Below are 22209 nucleotides of genomic sequence, written 5' to 3'. Positions count from 1 at the left end.
CTCTGCAGTAGGATATAGACCTTGGGGTATATATATGGTCAAGAGTGATATAGCTAGATTGTAGAGTTGACACTGGTCTTGCTTTTTGAGAAACCTCCACACTGATTTCCATAGTGGCAGTTCCAATTTGTAACCTTACCACCAGAGAATAATTGTTCATTTTTATCCTCAGAGTTGTTTTTATTTTTTTTAATTTTATTTGTTTATAATCTTAGACAATCAGACTGTGGTAAGTTGAAATTGTAAAATGGTTTTAATTTACATTTCCCTGATGGCTAAAGATGTAGAAACATTTTGAAATGTTTCTCAGCTATTTGTGTCTCATTTTTTATCATCTGCTTTTTGTTTCATGCCCCATTTTGGTTGGGTTGTTTGTTTCTTAGATGGTCACTTTAAAAAAAAAAACTTCGTTATATTGTAGATACTAACCTTATGTCTGATGCATCTTGGTTCATGGTGTCCTTTGCAGTACAGAAACATTTTAGTATCATGACATCTTATTTACTGTTTGTCTTAATACTGAGTGACTACAGAGTTGTTCATAAAATAGTTTCATGTGTCTATAAGTTCAAGCACATTCCCTCCTGTCTTCTCTATTAGAGTAATGGGATGTGGAAGTAAAGCCTAAATCCCACCCCTAGATAAGGAGTTATTGACATCTGATAGATGTTTGTAGTTTCACAGAAGCTGCTCCACAGAAAGTTCTTCTCAGTAGAACATTAACTAAAATGTGACAAAGATGTTCCAGCCTTTGCCAAAGCAAATCAGTGACCATAAATGGATTGGAAAAAAAAGTGCCGTATGGTTGAAGAATTGCTCATCTGCTATATAGAGTGACTAGAGACAATATGTAGAAGTAGTTTGTCTTTCTACTTTAAGGATTATGAAAGCTATACCTCAAAATTTTACCCATCATGCCATCTACATGTAGATCCTATAACATCACTTTCTTTTAGAGTAAGTCTAAATCATCTAACAGTCTGTCAAGGATCTAGACATAATGAGTTGAAGTAAGTATAATACAAGGACGAATATTTCAGTCAGTAGAAAATAACATGACAGAGTTAACAAGCGTGTGATTGAACAGAAAACATCAGCAATGATTATATATCAGTCTGAATTTTGAGGCTTATAAGACAGCAGATATAGATAAATCTGATTTTCATCACCTGTGACATTTTCACAAAGTAAAATATGCCTTTCTGAAATACGTAACATTGTTCAGTACTTGGAACCACACAGTTGCTGGCTTTCAGACAGCTTTTGTTTACTGAGTTCCTTTAAAACACACAATGTCAATAACCTATATATTTTTAGGGTTTTAGATTATTATCAGTTTCATTAATTACTTAAGGTGTTAAGAGACAAATAAACATCTACTTGATTTAATTTATATCTTTTTTTCCCCAGTTCTCTTCCCATACCTTTTTTTCTGTCCCTTCACCACATTTTATCTTTACTGAAAACAGATTCTTCTCTCCTGTAATACATCCCGAGCACAGTTTTCCCTCCCTCTACTCCTCCTAGTTCCCTCCCACATCTCCCCTCTTCCCTAGTCCTACTCCAGCTCCATTTTCTCAGAAAAGAGAAGGCCTCCAAGAGACAACATTCAAACAACAAAACAAGATACGGTAGATAAGACAAGGTAAAAGCCCTGATAGCAAGTCTGGACAAAGCAATCCAATAGGAGGAGAAGAGCCTCAAAAGCAGGCGAAAGAGCCATTGTTATACCTGCTTCCACTTCTAGGAGTCCCACAAAAATACCTAGCTAAGACCTATAACTTATATACAGAGGACCTTGAGCAGACTCATGCAGGACCCTTGCTTCTTTGTAGCACTCATTCTAATTGGTCTTAATAAAAACCCAGAGCCAGATATCAGAGAAAATGCTGAAAGATCTGTAAAGGAGCCAGCCACTAGAGAGACTTCTTCTCTCTAACAAGTCCTCAGCCTAAAAGACACTGAGCTCCCATCTCCCTCTACCTTATATTCCTTTCTCTGCTCAGCCATATCTATTCCTGCCTCCATTTCCCTAGTGATGGGATTCAAGGTGTGTACCATCTCTGCCTGGCTCTGTTTCTCTTTTAGACTGGATCAACCTTGGGTAACCCAGGATGGTCTTGAACTCACAGACATCCTTCTGCCTCTGCCCCTTGAGTGCTGTCACTAAAGTTGTATGCCACACTGCCTGGCCACTATGGCTAACTAGTATCTTAGTTCCACATGCTTTATTTGTTAGAACACAAACAAAATATCACCACACTTTCTGCTTCAGTATCTGTGAGGCCATGTGAGCCCTGGTCATGTTCTCCTGGTGTATTCCATCTCCTCTGACTCTTACAGTCTTTCCCCTTCCTCTTCTGAGGGGTTTCCTGAGCTCCAAGGGACATGAATAAAATGAGAGGGATCTCCAATTTAAACTCTCTCTCTTGCATCATGCCTGGCTATGGATCTCTGTACTCATTCCTGATGATGAATTGACAAAGTACCAGTCTATGAATATAACAGAATATCATTAGGAATCATTTCATTATTATTATTTTTTATGCTTATTTTTTATTAAACATATTTATTTTACTTTTTTCATATGGATATTTGTGTTTTAATTTTACATATCAGCCATGGGTTCTCCTGTCTTCCCCTCTCTCTTCCCCGTCCCTGCCTTCCCCCCAGCCCCTCCTCCCATTCCCATCTCCTCCAGGGCAAAGACTCCCCTGGGGATTCAGCTCAACCTGGTAGATTCAAGTACAGGCAGCTCCAGTCCCCTCCTTCCAGGCTGAGCAAACTGTCCCCACATAAGCCCCACCTTCCAAACAACCAGCTTATGCACTAAGGACAGGTCCCAGTCCCACTGCCTGGGTGTCTCCCAAACAGTTAAAGCTATTCAATTGTCTCACTTATCCAGAGGTACTGATTCAGTTGGGGGCTCCACAGCTTTTGATTCATAATATGAGTTTCCATTAGTTTGGCTATTTGTCCCTGTGTTTTTTCCAATCTTGGTCTCAACAATTCACACTCTTACAATCCCTCCTCTTTCTTGACAACTGGACTCCTGGAGCTCCATCTGGGGCCTGGCCAAGGATCTCTGCATCCACTTCCATCAGTTATTGGATGAGAGTTCTAGCACGACAGTTAGGGTGTTTGGCCATCTGATCACCAGACTAGGTCAGTTCAGGCTATCTCTCGACCATCGCCAGTAGTCTACAGTGGAGGTATCATTGTGGATTTCTTGGGGCCTCTCTAGCACTTTGCTTCTTCCTGTTCTCATGTGGTCTTCATTTATCATGGTCTGTTACTCCTTGTTCTCCCTTTCTGTTCTTGATCCAGCTGGGATCTTCTGCTCCCCTAAGCTCTCTTTCCCTCAAACCTTGCCCATCATTACCCCCACTCACGTCCAGGATGTAGATCTCATCCATTTCTCTGTCATTGGGTGATCCTTGTGTCTTTCTTAGGGTCCTGTTTTCTAGGTACCCTCCCTGGAGTTGTGTAGCAGTCTAGTCATCTTTGTTTTACATCTAGTATCCTCCTATGAGTGAGTGCATACCATGTTTGTCTACCCTAGGTCTCTGGGCTATCCAGTCTCCAGTTCCTCCCCATACAGGCAGTGTAGAGCATAGGTTCCCTATCATGGCATGAGCTTCAAGTTAAACTAAATGTTGTTTGGCCACTCTCACAAGTTCTGTACCTCCATTTCCCCAGCACAACTTGCAGGCAGGAGAGATTATATGTGGAGAGTTTTCTGGTTGGGTTGGTATCCAGGTTTCTCTTTAGTTGCCTCTTTATTTGTTTTCCTTTTCTCCCCCCGCCTCTGGTGAGGGAACCCATGATACAACATATGCTATAAAGTGTTTCACTACTGAGTTACATTCTAGTTTTTCTCTTTTCCTTTGTTCCCACTCAGTAAACCTATATTGTTGCATTTATCCCATGACTTATAGATTAAATAAATTACTTTGCATTCAGTGATTTTACAACCAAGAGAAGATATAAATACAAGAATCCAATGATAATTATAAAATTTGTTAAATGATAAATATTCTGAATGGAAGCTACTTTTTGCTTTATGGACACTTCCAATATAGGTGATCATCTTACTTTGATTCATCACCTTTACATTGAAAGTTCTATGTACCAGTAGTCTCTTCAGTCCTAGGCAAAGCTGAACAGCTAATCACCTTTCCAATCCCATGTACATGCTGCATTGTGAATACTTTTTGGCAACCCATAAATAAGAGCTGGGACTTTAGGAGAATAATACCAAGTTAAACCGAGCTGCATTTACTCTCAATCTTGCTCTTAGTTGGTCATTAGTGGAAAGTCTGCAGGAAATTTACTTATGTAAGATATCCAAAGACTTAGGGAAAATCCTGTTTATAGAGATCAAAAACAGTCACTTCAATGACAGAAGGTCTAGGGACATATATGAAAGCTGTGAAACTGTGAAGCATGACCTGTAACTTTACTTGTATTCTTCTGGATGAGAATATGTGCCATAGGAAGCATGGGTAGGAAAAATTCTGGTGAAAATGAGGAAGAAGGCATAAGAGTTTTCTTAAAAAAAAAATCAAAGGACCTAGGAGCAAAATGTATATTTATTGATAGTTCAAGGATACTTTGAAAGAACAACAAAGTCAAAAATTGTTAGATACATATTAGTCCATCTATCTTTAAAGATAAGAAAAGTTTTGATTGTCTGTGGTTTTCTGTAATGATCTCCATCTGTTGAAAGAGAAGTTTTCTTAGTATTAAGGGCAATGTTTGATTTGGCCAGAAGTCACACAGTTAAGTAATGCCTTTAAAATGTTTTAATAGAAAAATATGGGGGAAAATAGTGCCGAGAAGGGTATGAACAAGGTCTTTGGAGACACTAAGGAAATTCTGCTTGCAATCATCCCAGAACCACTTCATCATACATCTTCAGTATCCACTTGGGGAATGCTGCCTAAGGCATTGCTTTATTATAGCTGAGTGGAATTGTTGAAAATGATAATGTTCCTAAGTCAACAAAAATGTATAAGCATTTTTATGAATTTGGGGAATTTAGGAAAATTTTATGTAGGGCCTTTATATAAACCTTTAAATGTTTAACTTCATTCCTGGCATTAGAGATAAAAATCACTTTGAAAGATTTCCTTTCACCTGCTGCATTTTAGATGTCTTTTCTAAGTCAAAACAACCATGAAAAAAATAAGGAAGAAATAGTGTGGTAGGTGAGTTATAATTAGATGAAAAAAAAATCACTTTTCAGAGTAGAATGGAGAAAGGCAATTGTTTTTAGTATCCTGCATTAGCAAAGTGCAGAGCAGGAATGGGGTCCAGCAGTAACAGAACTAATGCATTTTGTGTAGAGAAGAGGGGATTAGAAATCTATATCCTCTGGTTAGAGTGTCCCACTTTAGAAATCCATCCATGCAAATGAGGACAATCATAATTAATCAGTGTTTGATTTTAGATGTAGTTTCAGTTTAGAGGTCTATATCTCTGTACCAAACTCTAGTTTAATTGTAATGTTTGTGTTTGGCTATGTCATTTTTGTCCTTCATCGTTTTGATCATAAGGGAACTAGTATTTCCTACTGGGGAAACCTTTCAGTATTATGTGCATATTATAAAAATGCCTGATATAGACCCAACTATCTTTTTAATCTCTCAGTCATGGCCTTTTTGCTATAGAAGTCAGATGGGAGAAAGGCCTACTGAAAAAGAGGAAATGTACAGAATACTCAACAGTCTGAAAGAAAGTCACTATCTGAGGAAAAGTTTGTACAGGATACAAGGTGCCAACAGATTTGGTATTTGGCTTTGAATTTGTTATTGAATAGCACTGGTCAGGTACTCCTCACCCACCATGTTTTTTAGACAGTGTCTCACTCTGTAGTTCAGGCTGATTTATGTCTTACTGTATAACCCAGGATGTGGTTACCACATTGGATTCCCCATAGTTCAACATATATCTTTCTTCAGCCCTTATCCTGATTTTATCTCTCATGGATTCTTTACAAGTTTAATGGAAAAATCACATACTTTTTCAAAATTGTACATAGCAGTTGGCAAAACTCAATATTTAAGCATGAAAACAATAAAATAAAATATAAAATTAATAGGTTAAATTTTTACTTAAGAACACATAATATTTAACAAAATATTTTGATATTATAATGCTACTATTAATATTTCTCTTCAGCTTTAGAAGCTATGATTGCCTACAACAATTTTATTTTTTTTCTTGTCATCATTAAAAGTAAAAATAAACACATATATCCTCATAAGAGAGTGTTGGGGGACTAGTGATGGGATGCAGTCCCAACTTATCAAATGGTCCCTTGAAGCAGAGAGTGAGGAATTAAGAAATGCTAGATAGTAATATAGATGAAGAAAAAGACAGAGACACAGGACAGCTTTCTGAGGGCCCTGGGTCAATACCCAGCAGCCCTAAGTTTATTTCTAATGGTCTTTTTTATACACTAGCAATTGCAGAGGCAAAAGACCTCCCTCTTTCAAGATCAAAGCATAGTGTACAACCAACTGTAGACCCTTCAAAACACCTGGTAATCTCATCACACATCTTGTGATTAGGCCTTGAAGTATAAGACACCTAGTAATCATGCCTTTGCACCCTATTATGCAGCTTTGGAGAGCAACATAAACTCTGTGGTGACATTCCTACTGAGCTGCACCTAGACCTAATCTATCTTTTATTTAGCAGACATCTTTTGTTTCCCTTACTGCCTTCTATGTGAATCTTGATTTTTCCCAAGGATACAAAGTCCTATGCAAAACTTGATTCAGGAAACCCAGAAAACTGTGGTACCTTACAAATCAAGGAATTTGCACTTGGCATTATATTGTTGGGAGTCGCTTTCAGGTTGTTTTGAGCATATGGAAATTACTAAACTAAATACTAAACTGTATTGGAGAGAAATAAAACTGCCTATGCAAAGGGTTAGTGCTTCAGTCCTTTGAGGCTGGACCCCCTTGCAGCCATGACAGGCTAGATTCATTCTTAAGATGCCTCCGTGTCTTCATTCCACGGACCCGCGTGAATCCACACACCCATGTTGTGACCACACAATTACAAAACTCTGACTCTCTGACCCTGATTCAACCACAAGTTTGAATCTTTGTGGGCTCCCACAAGAGACAATGCATGATAAATAAATAAAACAATGTTAACCAAAATATATGTAAATTATATGCATATAAATCATGTAGCATATGCTCTGAGCAGTCTTTTGTTTTTCAGCAAACTTATGTCACTTGGTTTACAATCCAACACGAAAGAATTAATATTACTTACATTTAACATAGTGGAAATGAAGGCCTAAAGTCAAAGGGAAATACCTATGATGGTACAGTGTAAGCTTAATGAAGCCGAAGGTACATCAAGTCAACCAGAGGGTCATAATAGCAATTTTCCAACCATCAAAACAAAACAAAACAAAACAGAAAAAACACCCTAACAACCAACAACAAACAAATCAGAATAAAACAAAATGAAAATGGTTAGTAGTCAAAACTATTAACTGAATACTATGAATCCTTCATGTTCTAGAGTTTATCCCCAAGTCACTGACCTGAATCTGAAGGCCATGCCACAAGACTTAATGGATGATGCTAGTGATAGAAGGCATGGGGAGGAAAGAGAGGAGGCTCTATGGAGAGAGCCCACTGCTGTCCACAGCCTTAGCTTGCCTCCATTTGGTTTTACTTTATTGTTTTCAAGTACCGTATTCTCTTGTTTCTTCACTAGATATGCATATTCTCTCTCCAGCCAGAGTGACTGAAGACTTCTGTGCTTTTCTGGAGCTTCTTTTGGAGAGCACTGACATCGACATATTTTGCATGTCTTATTTCAAATGTAGGCTGAATGCTGTACACCAAGAAAGTAGATTTTGTGTTTCCTGCCCCATTTCCTTATACATAGTATATTTCTACAGAAAGATATGCTATTAATGTCTCTTGAGTTGCTTCATATGCTCAAATGCTCAAACTTATAGGTTAAAAAAAAAACACCCAAATTTTAAATTCTCTCCAATTTCAAGTGCTCGGCTTTTGAAGACTCTGAAGAGCCACAGAACAGCCAGCGCATGCCCATTGCCACTCCAAATGGAAGTCAAATCTTCAAAGCATACCCAATATTTAAACTCTGGCAGAAATGCTAAACTAATTATCTTCGGAAGCAGGATTGTGCATGTTTATTTTGTGATTTAATAAAAAGCTGACATAGCGGCCATTAGCTTCCCAGAGTGTTCTCTGTTTAATATGCAAAACACACAGAAATTAACATAGTAATTATGTTAGAACTAACAGGATACAAACATTTTAAATGGATTTAACACATTAAATAATTCCATGTCTTATGTAGCCCTGGTGTCTTTCACAGATGGTCACAACATTTGCTAATTTGTTCTACAGGTAGTGCAAATTAGTGTGATTTTTGTTGACTCTTATTCTTTTTTAATGTGGACAGATAGCTTTATTTTTTATCTTAAATTTATTGCTAATTTGCTCAATGTATGTTTGGTTTCCTCAATAAAGAAAATTTATATCCTGTTTAAAATGGTGGCTCTCTCTGCCTCCAACACTGGTGTTAGGGAAGAAAAGAGAAAGTTAATGGAAAGGTTTATATTTGATGCCTCAGATTGCACAGATGTTAATGCCACTCACACCATTCAGCTAGAAAACATTGCTTGGGCTAGATAGACGTCTTGGTGGCTAAGAGCACTTGTTCTTTCAGAGTACCTGAGTTTGATCACCAGCACCCACATGGAAGTTCATGGTTATACATAACTCTGGTTCTAGGCTAGATATAATACATGGATATAGAATGAACAAAACATTCATACATGTAAAATAAAATAATCACTCAATTTTCATATCAATAATTTTTTGACACACTAATAATTTACAACTTACCTTCCCTATTGCTGCTAAGGGTACTAAAATAAATTATACCTGTTGTAATGTCAATGTCCCTATTATCCATGAAAACCAGTTAAATAAGATAGGGAAAACGGATTTTTTCTCTCAATATTTCAACTGTGCAGTATAATTTTTTGTAATATTTCAAGGAAATAAATATAATCATCACAAGTTAAGTAGTTGTATTCCTGTAAGTTTAATTTGCTTATTATTATCACTTAAATGTAGTCTAGTCTTGCTTGAGACTTGAGATCCTATTGCCTGAGCCTCCACAGAGCTGGAATTATAAGAACCAACATATCTAGCTGCAGTAATAGTTCCTCAAAATTGGAACAACAATTTCTGAGAGCAACGTATACATTTAAACCTAGAGAGGAGCTTTAAGAGGCTGAATGAGCCAGGCGGTGGTGGCACACACCTTTAATCCCAGCACTTGGGAAGCAGAGACAGGTGGATCTTTGTGAGTTCGAGGCCAGCCTGGTCTACAGAGTGAGATCCAGGAAAGGCACAAAGTTACACAGAGAAACCCTGTCTCAAAAAAAAAAAAAAAAAAAAAAAAGGCTAAATGAATCTGGATTGTTCCACTACAGAAAATGCTAAGGAAGTACTCAATTAGTGCCATGGTCACATGTAAATTAAAGGCATTGGGAGTCAGACTAAAGATATTGCATTGGTCAAAGATAATATAGTTCCGATCATTATTAGGAGACAGTAACTATCATGGATGTAATATAATTTTCTCAAATGAATCATTCATTATTATGAAAATGAAAGTGGGATCATCAGCATGTTCTGTTTAAATTCAGAGCATTTCAAAAATTACTCTTTTGTAAACCAACAGGTTAAAAATGACAATGACCCTTTCTTTCTTTTTCTTTCTTTCTTTCTTTCTTCCTTTCTTCCTTCCTCCCTCCCTTCCTTCCTCTCTTTCTTTCTTTCTTAGTTTTAATTGAGGTGCAATAAATGGCACTCATATGTCATTGATAACTAACAAATGTATATTTGGTCTTAAGACCCACTGAAAAGGGAAAAAAAATCATGTTTGGCACTGGAAATCTAGCCAGCCTCCTTGGGCTAGTGAGCTTATGGACTTTAGGGAAAAAAATACCTCTACCATTTTGCTATATCAATATAATTCCTTTCTACAGTTTTAAACTTATTCTTAAATCTATAGATATGTGTAGCTACTACCCATGATCAAAGAAGTGTATATTTACAGGCAAGGGAGATTATCCCAGAAAACAACTGGACACAATGTAGAGATCAAGTGATCATAGGAAGCCCAGCTCCAATGGACACATCTGTGTCGTGTCGTAGCTCCTGAGTCTATGGCCCAGGTATCACTGTGGAAAAATTTCAAGATCCAGGGTACCATGAAGTCTGTTGTGAAATAGCCTTTCTTAGAAATGGATGCTTAAATAAGACAGGAACAATGGTAATAGCAATTGACATGTTAACATACAAGGGGGAAATTTTGAAGGATCCTACCTCTCGACAAAGAAATACTGACCCTATTTTTATGGGACAAAGTTCATGTGTTCAAACCATATAACCAATCCTTCATAGTGGAAGTACGAAGCTCTAAAAAAATACTCTGAAGGATTTACAGAACTAGTTCAACAGTGTTTTGTAACCGATAATAATTTTTAGGTATAGACTATGTTCATTCATGATTCTACCATCATTGAAAGAGAGAACTGGGAAAATGACATATCTACTTTGAATTACTCTAAAATATAGGAAGTATATAATTACAAACATAACAAAGGAACAAATACCCTGTTTAGATTGGTGGGTTTTAGTTAAGTGGGATTTTGTATCCAGGGGTTATTTAGCAAATTCTAGAGAATGCATTTTTTGACATAAAATAATAAATGGAGCATCAATAGGGTAGAAATTATGGATATTGCCAAGCATCCTCAAATGTTCAGAAAATCACCCACAAAAATAATTATCCAAATTAGCAATAAAAATGTTAGTAGTCTTAATGTTGAGTTCTGTAACTATTGATGTGTAGAAAACCCAGAGACTAAGGTTCATGTTAAATGATGCCATGTGGGAGCAATGACTCAAATCTGATGGTGAGTTGCTGCAGAGGCAATGAATGGCCTGGTTCTGCTGCAAATAATTCACAAAAGACAGAGCTGGGAGAGACAGGGAGAATAACAAACACAGAGATGACCCAAGAGCAATAAGGTTTCAGACTCATCACTCAATCATAAAATATGTCTCCCTTCATAGGCTCTGGTACATGATGTTACACTGTAAGAGATACAATACTCTAACTGGAATTTTTAGAGTAAAATCCAGCTCTCTAGCAGCCTTAATATACTTGGCTCTGCCATCCATCCCCAATATGTCAATTAAAGGGAAAAATAATGGTGAAAAGCAGGTTTAATCAATAGGACCATATTTGAAAAAGGAACAAATAAGAGTCTAATGATCCTAAGTGTGGAATGACTCAGTCCTAACAGGCCTGAACGACAGCTAGCCCAAACCAATAATGAGAGCATGCACATAAGATACTTCCTGAGAGCCAACCTGGGTCTGTCTAAGGGTCTTAGCAACAGTAGCCAAGCCATGATTTGAGATGACCTCTACCAGTGAGAGGCAGCCATGTCACAGCAGCAAATGCATTCATCAGACCTTCCCCCAGGGTAAGGTGGAGGGTATTTAAGGCTTTCCTCTTCCTGAATGAGCTAGGCTTGTTGTATTCTTTCTTTTCTTTTAGTTAAGAAATATTTTTATTCATTTTACATACCAATCACAGATCCCCTTTTTCCCTCCTCTTGCCCCTCCAAACCACCATCCACACTCCATTCCCTCATACAAAAATGTTAAGTCCTCCCATGATGAGTTAGCAGTGCTTGGTACATTCAGTAGAGGCAGATCCAAGCTCCTCCTCCTGCCTCAAGGCTTATGAGGTATCCCACCATAGGTAGTGGGCTCCAAAAAGCCAGCTTGTGCACCAGGGATGGATCCTGATCCTACTGCCAGGAGGCCCCTTAAGCAGTTTTCAACCTGACTCTCAGGATCTGTATTGTTGACTCTGCACCTACTCGCCCCCTCACCCAAGGAAACTCCCAGAACCCTACAATACCAAAGTCCATCTTTTAGGTACTAACATAAGGTTTAGGTTTAAATGGAGGAAGAATTGCCACAAAAGGAGAAACAGGTATGTATGATTAGCAGTCTCTCAAGATGGTCCAAGGTCAGAAACATAAATAATGTATTTCTGTCTTTCCACAGAACCAGAAATTATTGAATCACAACAAATATACAGGTATGGTGATTTCATGATTTCAATGGTAGTATTTTGGTAAGTTGTTTACACTTCTCCTGATAGTCCTGATCAAGGTAAACACAGGTTACTTATTCCAGTTTTAATTCCTAATGTTAAGTTTCAGAATCATACACTAGACATGGCATGACAAATAACTGTGTTGTGTGTGTGTGTGTGTGTGTTACAAAGTTTAAAGAGTTTGTATAAGATTTTAAGGTATTTCAGAGGCCTCTGGTGAGGAGCAGAAAGCAGGAAACCAAGAAAGGTCCCAAAGCTATTTCTGTTGGCAGAGTAGGCTGGAGTACTAGAGACACCACTGCTGCTTCTGCTGCCACATAGTCCAGATGCAAGGATAATGCTGAGCTACAGAAGTGAAGGGCAGCTCTTTGAAGCTGTTGGGAGTAAGATGAAACAATGGGTCCCAGTGAACAAATGGGATGATTCCTAGATATCAGGTCTATCAAGCAAACAGGCATCCTTTGCATATGGCTTTTGAATAAACCAGGTCCATGGCTGAGACTGCTGAAGTGACAGTGACAGTTGGTAATGTTCTCCCTATCATTCTCATAAACATACTCATTGGATGGACAGATGACAGGTCTGTGGAAGCATTGCCTTCACAGTGTTGGAGCATCCAGTGATGGGATCTCTCATAAAGAGTTGTGTACTTTCCTGACTAGTGTGCCTGATATGACCTCTGGCTTAGCTTTGTTTTGTTTTGATTTTTCTAATATATTTTAATGCACCCACATGTTTCTATAGTCTAATTTACTTTGATAAATTTATCAGCCACAGATTCTCCTGTCTTCCCTCCTCCCACTCAGAGCCCCATTCCCATATCCTCCAGGGCAAGAACTCCCCTGGGGATTCAGCTCAGTCTGGTAGATTCAGTTCAGGCAGATCCCTCCTCCCTTCACCCAGGCTGAGCAAAGTGTCCCTGCATAGGCCACAGGTTCCAAATAGCCAGCTCATGCACTAAGGACAGGTCCCGGTCCCACTGCCTGGGAGCCTCCCAAATAGTTCAAGATAATCAACTGTCTGACTTATCCAGAAGGTCTGATCCAGTTGGTGGCTCCTCAGCTACTGGTTCATAGTTTGTGTATTTCACTAGTTTGGCTATTTGTCCCTGTGCTTTTTCCAATCATGGTCTCAACAATTCTCGCTCATACAATCCCTCCTTTTTCTCACAGATTGGACTCCTGGAGCTCTACCTGGGGCCTGGCCATCGATCTCTGCATCTGCTTCCATTAGTCATTTGATGAGTGTTCTAATACTAATATTAGGATGTTTGGCCATCTGATCACCAGAGTAGGTCAATTCAGGCTTTCTCTCAACCATTGCCAGTAGTCTATTGTGGAGGTATTTTTGTGGATTTCTGGGGACCTCTCTAGCACTATGCTTCTTCCTATTCTCATGTGGTCTTCATTTATCATGGTCTTTTTTTCCTTCTTCTCCCTCACAGTTCTCAATCCAGCTGGGATCTCCCACTCTCATAAGCTCTCTTTTCCTCAGCCCTTGCCCTTCATTAACTCCCCCTCATGTCCAGTTTTCTCATGTAGATCTCATCCATTTTTCTGTCATTGGGCAATCCCTGTGTCTTTCTTAGGGTCCTGTTTTCTAGGTAGCCTCCCTGGAGTTGTGAGTAGCAGTCTAGTCACTCTTTGTTTTACATCTAGTATCCACCTATGATTGAGTACTACTGTAGCTAGAGTTTCCCTGACTGGCCCATGGTCTGGACAAAGCTCTCTCACCCACCAGTCCCACAGCCGCTCAGACCCAACCAAGTAAACATACAGAGGCTTATATTGCTTACAAACTGTATGGATGAAGCAGGCTTCTTATTATCTAGTTCTTCTATCTTAAATTAACCCATTTCTATAATCTATACTTTGCCATGTGGCTCATGGCTTATGGATAACTTACATCTCCCTTGTCATGAAGGCAGCTGGCAGTGTCTCTCTGCCTCAGCTTTCCACTTTCTAGAATTCTCTTCTCTGTTTGTCCCTCCTTTACTTCCTGCCTGGCTACTTGCCAATCAGTGTTTTATTAACTAATCAGAGCAACACATTTTGACATACAGAACATCCCATAGCAATATACCAAGTTTGTCTTTCTGAGTCTGTGTTACCTCACTCAGGATGATTTTTTTTTTTTTTGATCCGTCCATTTGCCTGCAAACCTCATGATGTCATTTTTTTTTTCCAATGAGTAGTACTCCATTTTATATAAGTATCACATTTTATTTATCCATTCTTCAGTTTAAGGGCATGTAGGTTGCTTCCAGGTTCTAGCTATTATAAATAATGCTCCTATGAACATAGTTAAGTATGTGCCCTTGTGGTATGATAGGCATGTCACCATTCTTATTTTTAGGAGTAAGTTCTGCCATTCTGGACTCACAGGTGGCTTTGGATAAATACTGCCATTCAAATGTCCACCAAATTGCAGAATCATTCTCCATCTTCAAAACTGAGTCGAAAGGTCTTGTAAAATGGCATCTGCCTTTGCAAGGCAGTCTGGAAAACCACTATTTTTATATAATATAGAGTAATTAGAACACCATAGCAGGCCTACTCAGGGTATGATCTAATTGTTCACATTCTCAGGTGTGCTTCTGTAAAGAGTCTGGAGAAGTTCTTATTGTAAATACCTGAATGATCAACCTGTTTCTCATTAGATGGAGACTTATGTTCCAGTTAATAGCCCCCTCTCTCATGGATGTTTACCCTCATCTGATCTACTTGTGAGGTTCAGGAATTCAAGATGACTCATAGGCCTAAGTTGGGAGTCAATGCCTTTTACAAAAAGTAGTTTCTAAGTGCCTTTTTTAATATTAATGAAGTAACTGGTTCTTTGGACACGGACCAGATACTTCATAATGTTAACAATTTATCATGTAATGTACAGTAATGATATAGTAAATGTTTAAAAATATATAAACCCTTATGTTTTAGCGATGATACTGAAATATTTAAGAATAAAGTGGTATGTCTGGAATGTGCCACAAAATTATCCAAAAATTGAGGTAATACAATGAGTACTAACACAATGAAGCAATCATCTATGTATTGACAATTATTTTTTATTTATTAAGAAATTTTCTACTCACTCCACATACAATCCACATATTCCCCCCTTCTCTCTTCTCCCACCCACAGCCCTCTTTCTCAAGCCAACACACATCTCCCAAATAGAAGTCTCCCATGGGAAGTCAGCAGAGCCCAGCAGATCCAAGCCCCTTCTCACTACACCAACACTGTGCAAGGCATCACACCACAGGCACAGGATTCCCAGAAGCCTGACCAGGGACAGATACTGATCCCCTTGCTTGGGTGCCCCCCCAAACAGTTCAAGCCAAAAAACTGTGGATTGACAATATTGATGATCAGTGAAAATCTAGGAGAAAGTTTTAAAGATACGGTGGTTGAAATGTTTGTAACATCATTTAAAAGCATAATTAAAATTAACTAATGCTTCTATTATATCTAAAGTGATACAAATTTGAACAATAATTCATCTGGCAGTTTTTTCATCTTATCTTATTCATTTAGATTGATTTATTAGAAGTAAATGTTTTGCTTTTTAATCAAAATCATATAATTTGAATTTGTTCTCTCTTTATTAGTAATTATATGCTGCTGTGTATCCCCTTCCTTTCAAAATGTATTTCTTTAAAAATGGATAACTCTGGTGTCTAATATTGAAATTTACATGAAATTTTAGTAACATAAGGCATAGTGTAGAAGAGATATTGGGTAAAGCAATCTACTTCATACATGACATGACTATGAACACATGATACAGTAGTATTTCCTGTGAGGACTAACATAATGTTTGGTTTGATAGATATCCTGAAAAAAAAAATGAGAAAATCTGTGATAATGAGGATGGAATTACTATACTGCCAAGGAGGAAGCAAAAATGGCATAGGACCTTCACCTGGGTTTCCAATCACTGCTGATTCCTACTCTTAAGTTGTATGTGATCTTAGGGAATGGGATGCTAGTATACAAAAGAAGTGGAAGGTTACCTGAAGTAACAAAGATTTTCTGAATTTGTAACTCATGATGGAATAGGACTTTTTTATGATGTAGCTACTTTTGAGTCACCTATGATTCTGTAAGTAGCCCTTCATTCAGGTTCTTCTGAATAAACCCAACGAAGTCTTTAGTTCATCAATATGGTCAGAGATGGGACTGTTTCTTTTATCTGTCCCTGACATCTTAGCTGAAGTAAATGGACTATTGTTTATGTCTCTGAAGGAAAACAAATCAATGTGCACATTAATACTTGTTACTGTTATCTATACAAACCTTTCAACAAGGAAAGCACCAAGTTACAAGCTTTTAAAATGTAATTTTTTCATGCTACAAATAGTTTATCTTCCATATTCTTTATGAACAAGTAGATTTGAAATACTCTAAACTAGATATGAATGATAATAAAAATTACAAAACTTTCAATTCAATAGAACTTGATTAGCAGGTCTGAAATTTACTTCATAACTTATTCAGTGTTTTGGTTTGACTTGGTAAAGCAGACTGTTTATGACTTGTACCAAATTTAAAATCCCTCAACTGTCTTCAGAGTGACTAATTATTGATTTTGTGTAAGGACTATTTAATTAAATAGATACCAGGAAAAGATAATGTTTCTGTATAGAGAGAAATGACTGGAGGTGATTATTTAGTCTGCCCTTCTAGTGGAATTTTGATAAAGTGATTGTTCATTTGTGCGTCCTTCTTTAGGACTTCACCAAGCTCACTTACTTTCTTTTCTGACATAGTCAGAGCATTATGATGATGACTATTTATCTGAGATACTTGACATTTCTCAGAGTTGACTTGACATGTGTACTAATAAAAATTAATTATTGAAGATTAATAATTCATGGGGGAAGGTCAAAAGTGAGAGAATAGCTATGCTTGGATATTTGAAACTTATTTGAGCAGTTAAAATAAACTACCCTGATCTTTTGGCACACAGTTCCACATACAACTTGGACACAGGTCACAATGCATATACTCAAAAATAGACTTTGAAAACAAACACTAAATACTTTAAATCATAAGGGGCTATTTACCAGGTTCTAAGTATTTTTACAGGCTCTATTGGATGCAATGATTCCATAAATCAAAGTGAAGGGATTGCCCTCAAAGATTATATAGCCAATGGAGCACGGAGTAGATGGAGATAAGCTTTATTGGGGTACACAGATAAAATATCACCACACAACAGTGGTTAGAAATAGGGAAAACAAATCAGTAGAACAAAGAAAAAGTCTACTATGGGAATGCAAATACAATAATAGAAGTGCCACAAAATTTGATACCTAGAATGGAGATGCAACAGGATTATTTTCTGTTGGCTAGGTCACAATAAAGGAATGGGGAGAGAATGGAGGGTTAATTACAAGGATTGCATTCATATGTTCAAAGAGAGTCAAAGGTAAACTTATTCATAGACTTGTTACCTTATGTCTCTAGTACAATACTAGAGAGGCTGATATAGGAGATCACTAAAATTTTGAGGCCTGTCTATGCTATGTTGTAATTTATAAGCTAACCTGAACTGCAGATCAAGAATCTATCTCAGAAAGAAAAAATAAATAAATAAAACACATTCCCTACATAATTCTCTTGTGCCTCCAAGTAATTGATCAGGAATAAACTGACTTTTCCTGTTTTTCGTGGACACATATTATAGTCTAAATCAAAAAGAAAATTTAGAGACCAGGGAGGAGGTTGAATAGTATGTACCACTGAGCCTTTTCTTCCTGGAAAGAAGCAGTGGTGACTATCATGGCTAATTAATTAGCTGATTGGCTTACTGTTTGGTTAGAACTTCAATGATATAGAGACAAAGGAATTTTGCAAGTCCACAGACAAATTATGTTGGGCCATCATTAGCTTTCCTAATAGTCTTTTATTGACCTCCTCTGTATGTAATCTAGCACCATTGAGACTGGGCAGTAAATCCGTTAGAATTATTGAACAGACTTCTAGCTTCCACCAATGTAAAAGCTAACAATTCCATCAGACAATATTTGAAGCCTATAGCAGAAATTTTTCTGATGTGCTGTAAAATACCAGCCTGACATTCTACCAATGTGTTTGAAAAGCATCTTGATATATGACTTTCCTTGCTCAGTTCCTATAAAACTTTCAATAAATTGCTATTACTTTGTCCCACAAAATTCAAGGTAGTGTAAATCTGTGTTCTTAGGCCATGTTATATCTGGCTCCAGAATAAGTTATCTGTTACCTTCTGTGAATTCAGAACTGTGTTTCTTTACTGACAGTGGATAAAGTGTGTGTCATTACTGACATGTAAGATTGAGGACTCAAGTTCAGATCCCCAGAATTCCTGTAAAGGTGGACACAGTTGTGTGCATCTATAACCCCTGAAATCTTCCTGGGAGATGGGAGACAGAAGCGGGACAGTATGTAGAAGTGCACAGGCCATCTAGCCAGGACATACACAGGATGTGAACAAGACAACCCCCTAACCCAAATAAAGTACAAGGTGAGAAGTAACACCCAAAATTGTCCTCCAGTTTCCTGATGTGTGTCACGACATGCAAATGCCCACAATAAAAGACATGATTATTCACACATACATATACATACAAATGCAAATAAATAAGTAAATAATTGTAAATATGACAAGAGAGGAGAGAATCTTAGGATTATTGGATTGTAGCATAGAATCTTAAGACATGTTTGACCCTTGTAATTTTATTTATTTATTTTAAATCTTCTCTTTGAGTCACCTAACAATGGAGGTACTGAATCACCCATCCTTTTCCAGGAGTTAGAAGAATCCAGTTGGAAGAATTAGCTAGCATATATATTTTTGGGCTAGGCAGATGTTTGGGTTATTTTCTTAATGTCATTAAGATGTAATTTAAGTCTAGCAAACATACTGTTTTAAAATTTGCAGCTCAGTGAATTTTAATATAATTAAAGTATGCAATGAAGGTGACTGCATTGAGCTTCTAAGTTTCATAGGACAAAGGAACACCATGTCTGTTTGCACTTACTGCTCACCTCTTTACTTAATGATTACTAATCTTATGTTCTAGATATTTTAAACTGGAATCATACAATCTGTGATGTTCTCTGTTCTGCCTTTTATTTTGTATAATGTTTTTTTTTGATTCATCTCTGTTTTAAAATAAATCGGTATTTCACCCCAGCTTAGACCCAACTAACATTATTCTAGGTAGTATTTATTTATTCATTTTTCAATTATGAGTAATTGGGTTGCTTTCACTATGGGCTATTATAAATATTACCATAAACATTCATACATCTGATTTTGTGTGGCCATATATAATCACTTTTCGGAGTTTAATGTAAGATGTAGATTTCCTGGGTCTTATTTTATCGTTAACATTTGAAGAGTTGTCAGATAAAGTCAGGTTCAACGATTTATTTATTGTATTTTATGTGTAGTAGTATTTGTCTGATTATATATTTACATGTGCTCTCTCTGAGTCCCTCGTGCCAATAGAGGTCAAAGCTGGGTATTGCATCATGTTGGAGCTACAGATGTTTATGAACTGACTGACATGTGGAGGTCATAAACAGAACCTGTGTCCTCTGTGTTTGCAGCCAGTTTTCTTAAAGGCAGAGTCATCTCTACAGCCCCACACTCAATTTTGAGTTGATTTTACCATTGAAAATATTGGTTCCCACCAATGAAAAAGAATATGAGTTTTCCCCTTGTTTCCACTTGAAACTATCCTGTGTGGTTAGGAGCACGGTTGGAGTGCAGCAGTATTTTGTCTGCTTTTATACATATGCCTCTGAAAACAAATGCCTGAAATCCATGCACACACTCCAGCCATATGTGTACATTCTACAGTGCTTTGAGTTTTAAAAACTATGATGAATTTAGCTACCGGTTACAAAGTTTGCCCAAATATGTTTCTTTGTATATTTCATTTGATTGTCATAGTACAAAAACATAAACTACAACTTATAAAGAACATTCTTTATCTTTTATCCTATAGTTGTTATGATTTTATATTTAGAGTTAGTAATATTAATACAATGATAATTAAACACAAGATTTTTCTACCTAAACACTAGTGATAATATTTTCTCAAATATGTAGGATGCCAAGTTTGGATGAGTTGACAACATGGAAGAGTAGTAGGATGTAAGGCGGGATAGTTCTTGATTTAAAAAAAAAAACAAAAACAAAAACACTGGTGAGCAAGTGGGAAAAAACGCAACCATTGAACACATTCTTTCAGAATGTAAATTAATATAAGTACAGCCTAGGAGGAAGAGTTATATAAAACGATGTGGGGCCACTACAAAAAATAAAAAAATAAATTTCCATGCATTCCAGAAATCTTATTAGTTGGTATATATTGATATATACACAAAGGAAAAGAGAGCAATTTCTTACTGATGAATACAGTAAGTGTCTATAGGTACAGAAATGATATTACACACACACACACACACACACACACACACACACACACACACGACAATGAAATACTATGTAGCCATAAAAATAATGCAATTATTTAACCTGTGACAACATACAAGGAGGTGGAGATTATTATATTAAAAGAGTGATAGTTTTTGGGTGCTGGAGAAAGTAGTGACAAGGAAGAAAGGATGTCAACAAGTAGTAAATTACAGTTAGGTCTGAGAAATAAATCTTGACATTATTTCATATCCATTGATAATGACACAATAGTGTATATTCCAAAAATTCAAAACGAGAGACTTTTAACATTTTCTCCACAAAGAAATAAACATTGAAGAAGAAGACAAGTTTACATGGATTTGAACTCTATGCAAGTTGCACACAGATTAAAACATCAGTTTCCCCACAAAGGCATGTGACGTTAAGTAGTTACTTTGATATATATTAATAAACATAACAATAGTCTTAAAATTCATTCCTCTTTATGAAATCATCAAATGTGCCCATAGAAATGAGTATCTTTTAGGAACTAAACAGATCCATTATAATCAATATGCTAATCAAATATATTTTATGAGATAAATTATGGTGAACTAAACAAATGAGATGAGAAAGATAATGATTTCATTTTACAAGAAACTATTGTATGACAAATAGTGCATATACAAAGTTGTGCTTATATATCAGTAAAAAATAAGAAATTATGTCAATAACATATACAAAATATGTTGTAAGTGAAAAGAACAAAGTATAAAAGTCAATTTAACACTTGTATATCATACATACAACCAGGTATGAAATTTATGTTATGAATGCTAAAATACAAGAAACAGACATTGATCAGTAATAAGATGTAGATGGGATTCTTAATCCGTATTTTTAAAATAGGTTTAAATTTCAATACAATATGGAAGACACTAAGTTAATATCTTAGGTTAAAAAAAACTCACTATTTAGATGATAAGAGTTTTGTGAATATTACATAGCATGAAAATTCAGCAAAAATTAAATAATATACTTAGGCTCTATGTTGGCATGCAATTTTGTTTATACCTCTGAACTAAACCAGATTTTACTACAAGGAGTTAAAGATTTTAGCAAATTATTAGAGATAGAAAGAATCTAGGCTTTCACAAACACCCTATATTTTGTTCTTTTGATAGTACTCAATGAACTTTCATTAAGCATGTTAAAGATTATCTCTGCTTGTATTCTAAAGCCCAAACTCCACAAAGTACAAACTGAAATCATTATTACATTGGCTGTTGTCTTCTACACTGATTGTGCAGCACATACTGCTACCAGTCAGGAATATGACTCCATATTCACAAGCCAAGGCTTCTTAGCACTGGCCTTCTGGGACCTAGTCCAGGTTTCCTAAAAGGATAGTCTCTTGGAAATCTGATTCCTGATGATGTATTCTCATAAGAATGCCATATTTTAAAACGGTGTTTCTCAGATACCTATAAAAGGTTTGAAAGCCTCAAAAGGCTTTCTGTCTAAACAAAATATAAACCCATAAAGAGGTTTTTGGCTCCCATCAAGCATCCCGCA

This window comes from Onychomys torridus, chromosome 5 (assembly GCF_903995425.1).
Source record: "Onychomys torridus chromosome 5, mOncTor1.1, whole genome shotgun sequence".
Classification (NCBI taxonomy): Eukaryota; Metazoa; Chordata; class Mammalia; order Rodentia; family Cricetidae; genus Onychomys; species Onychomys torridus.
Note: the sequence above shows the minus strand (reverse complement) of the source record.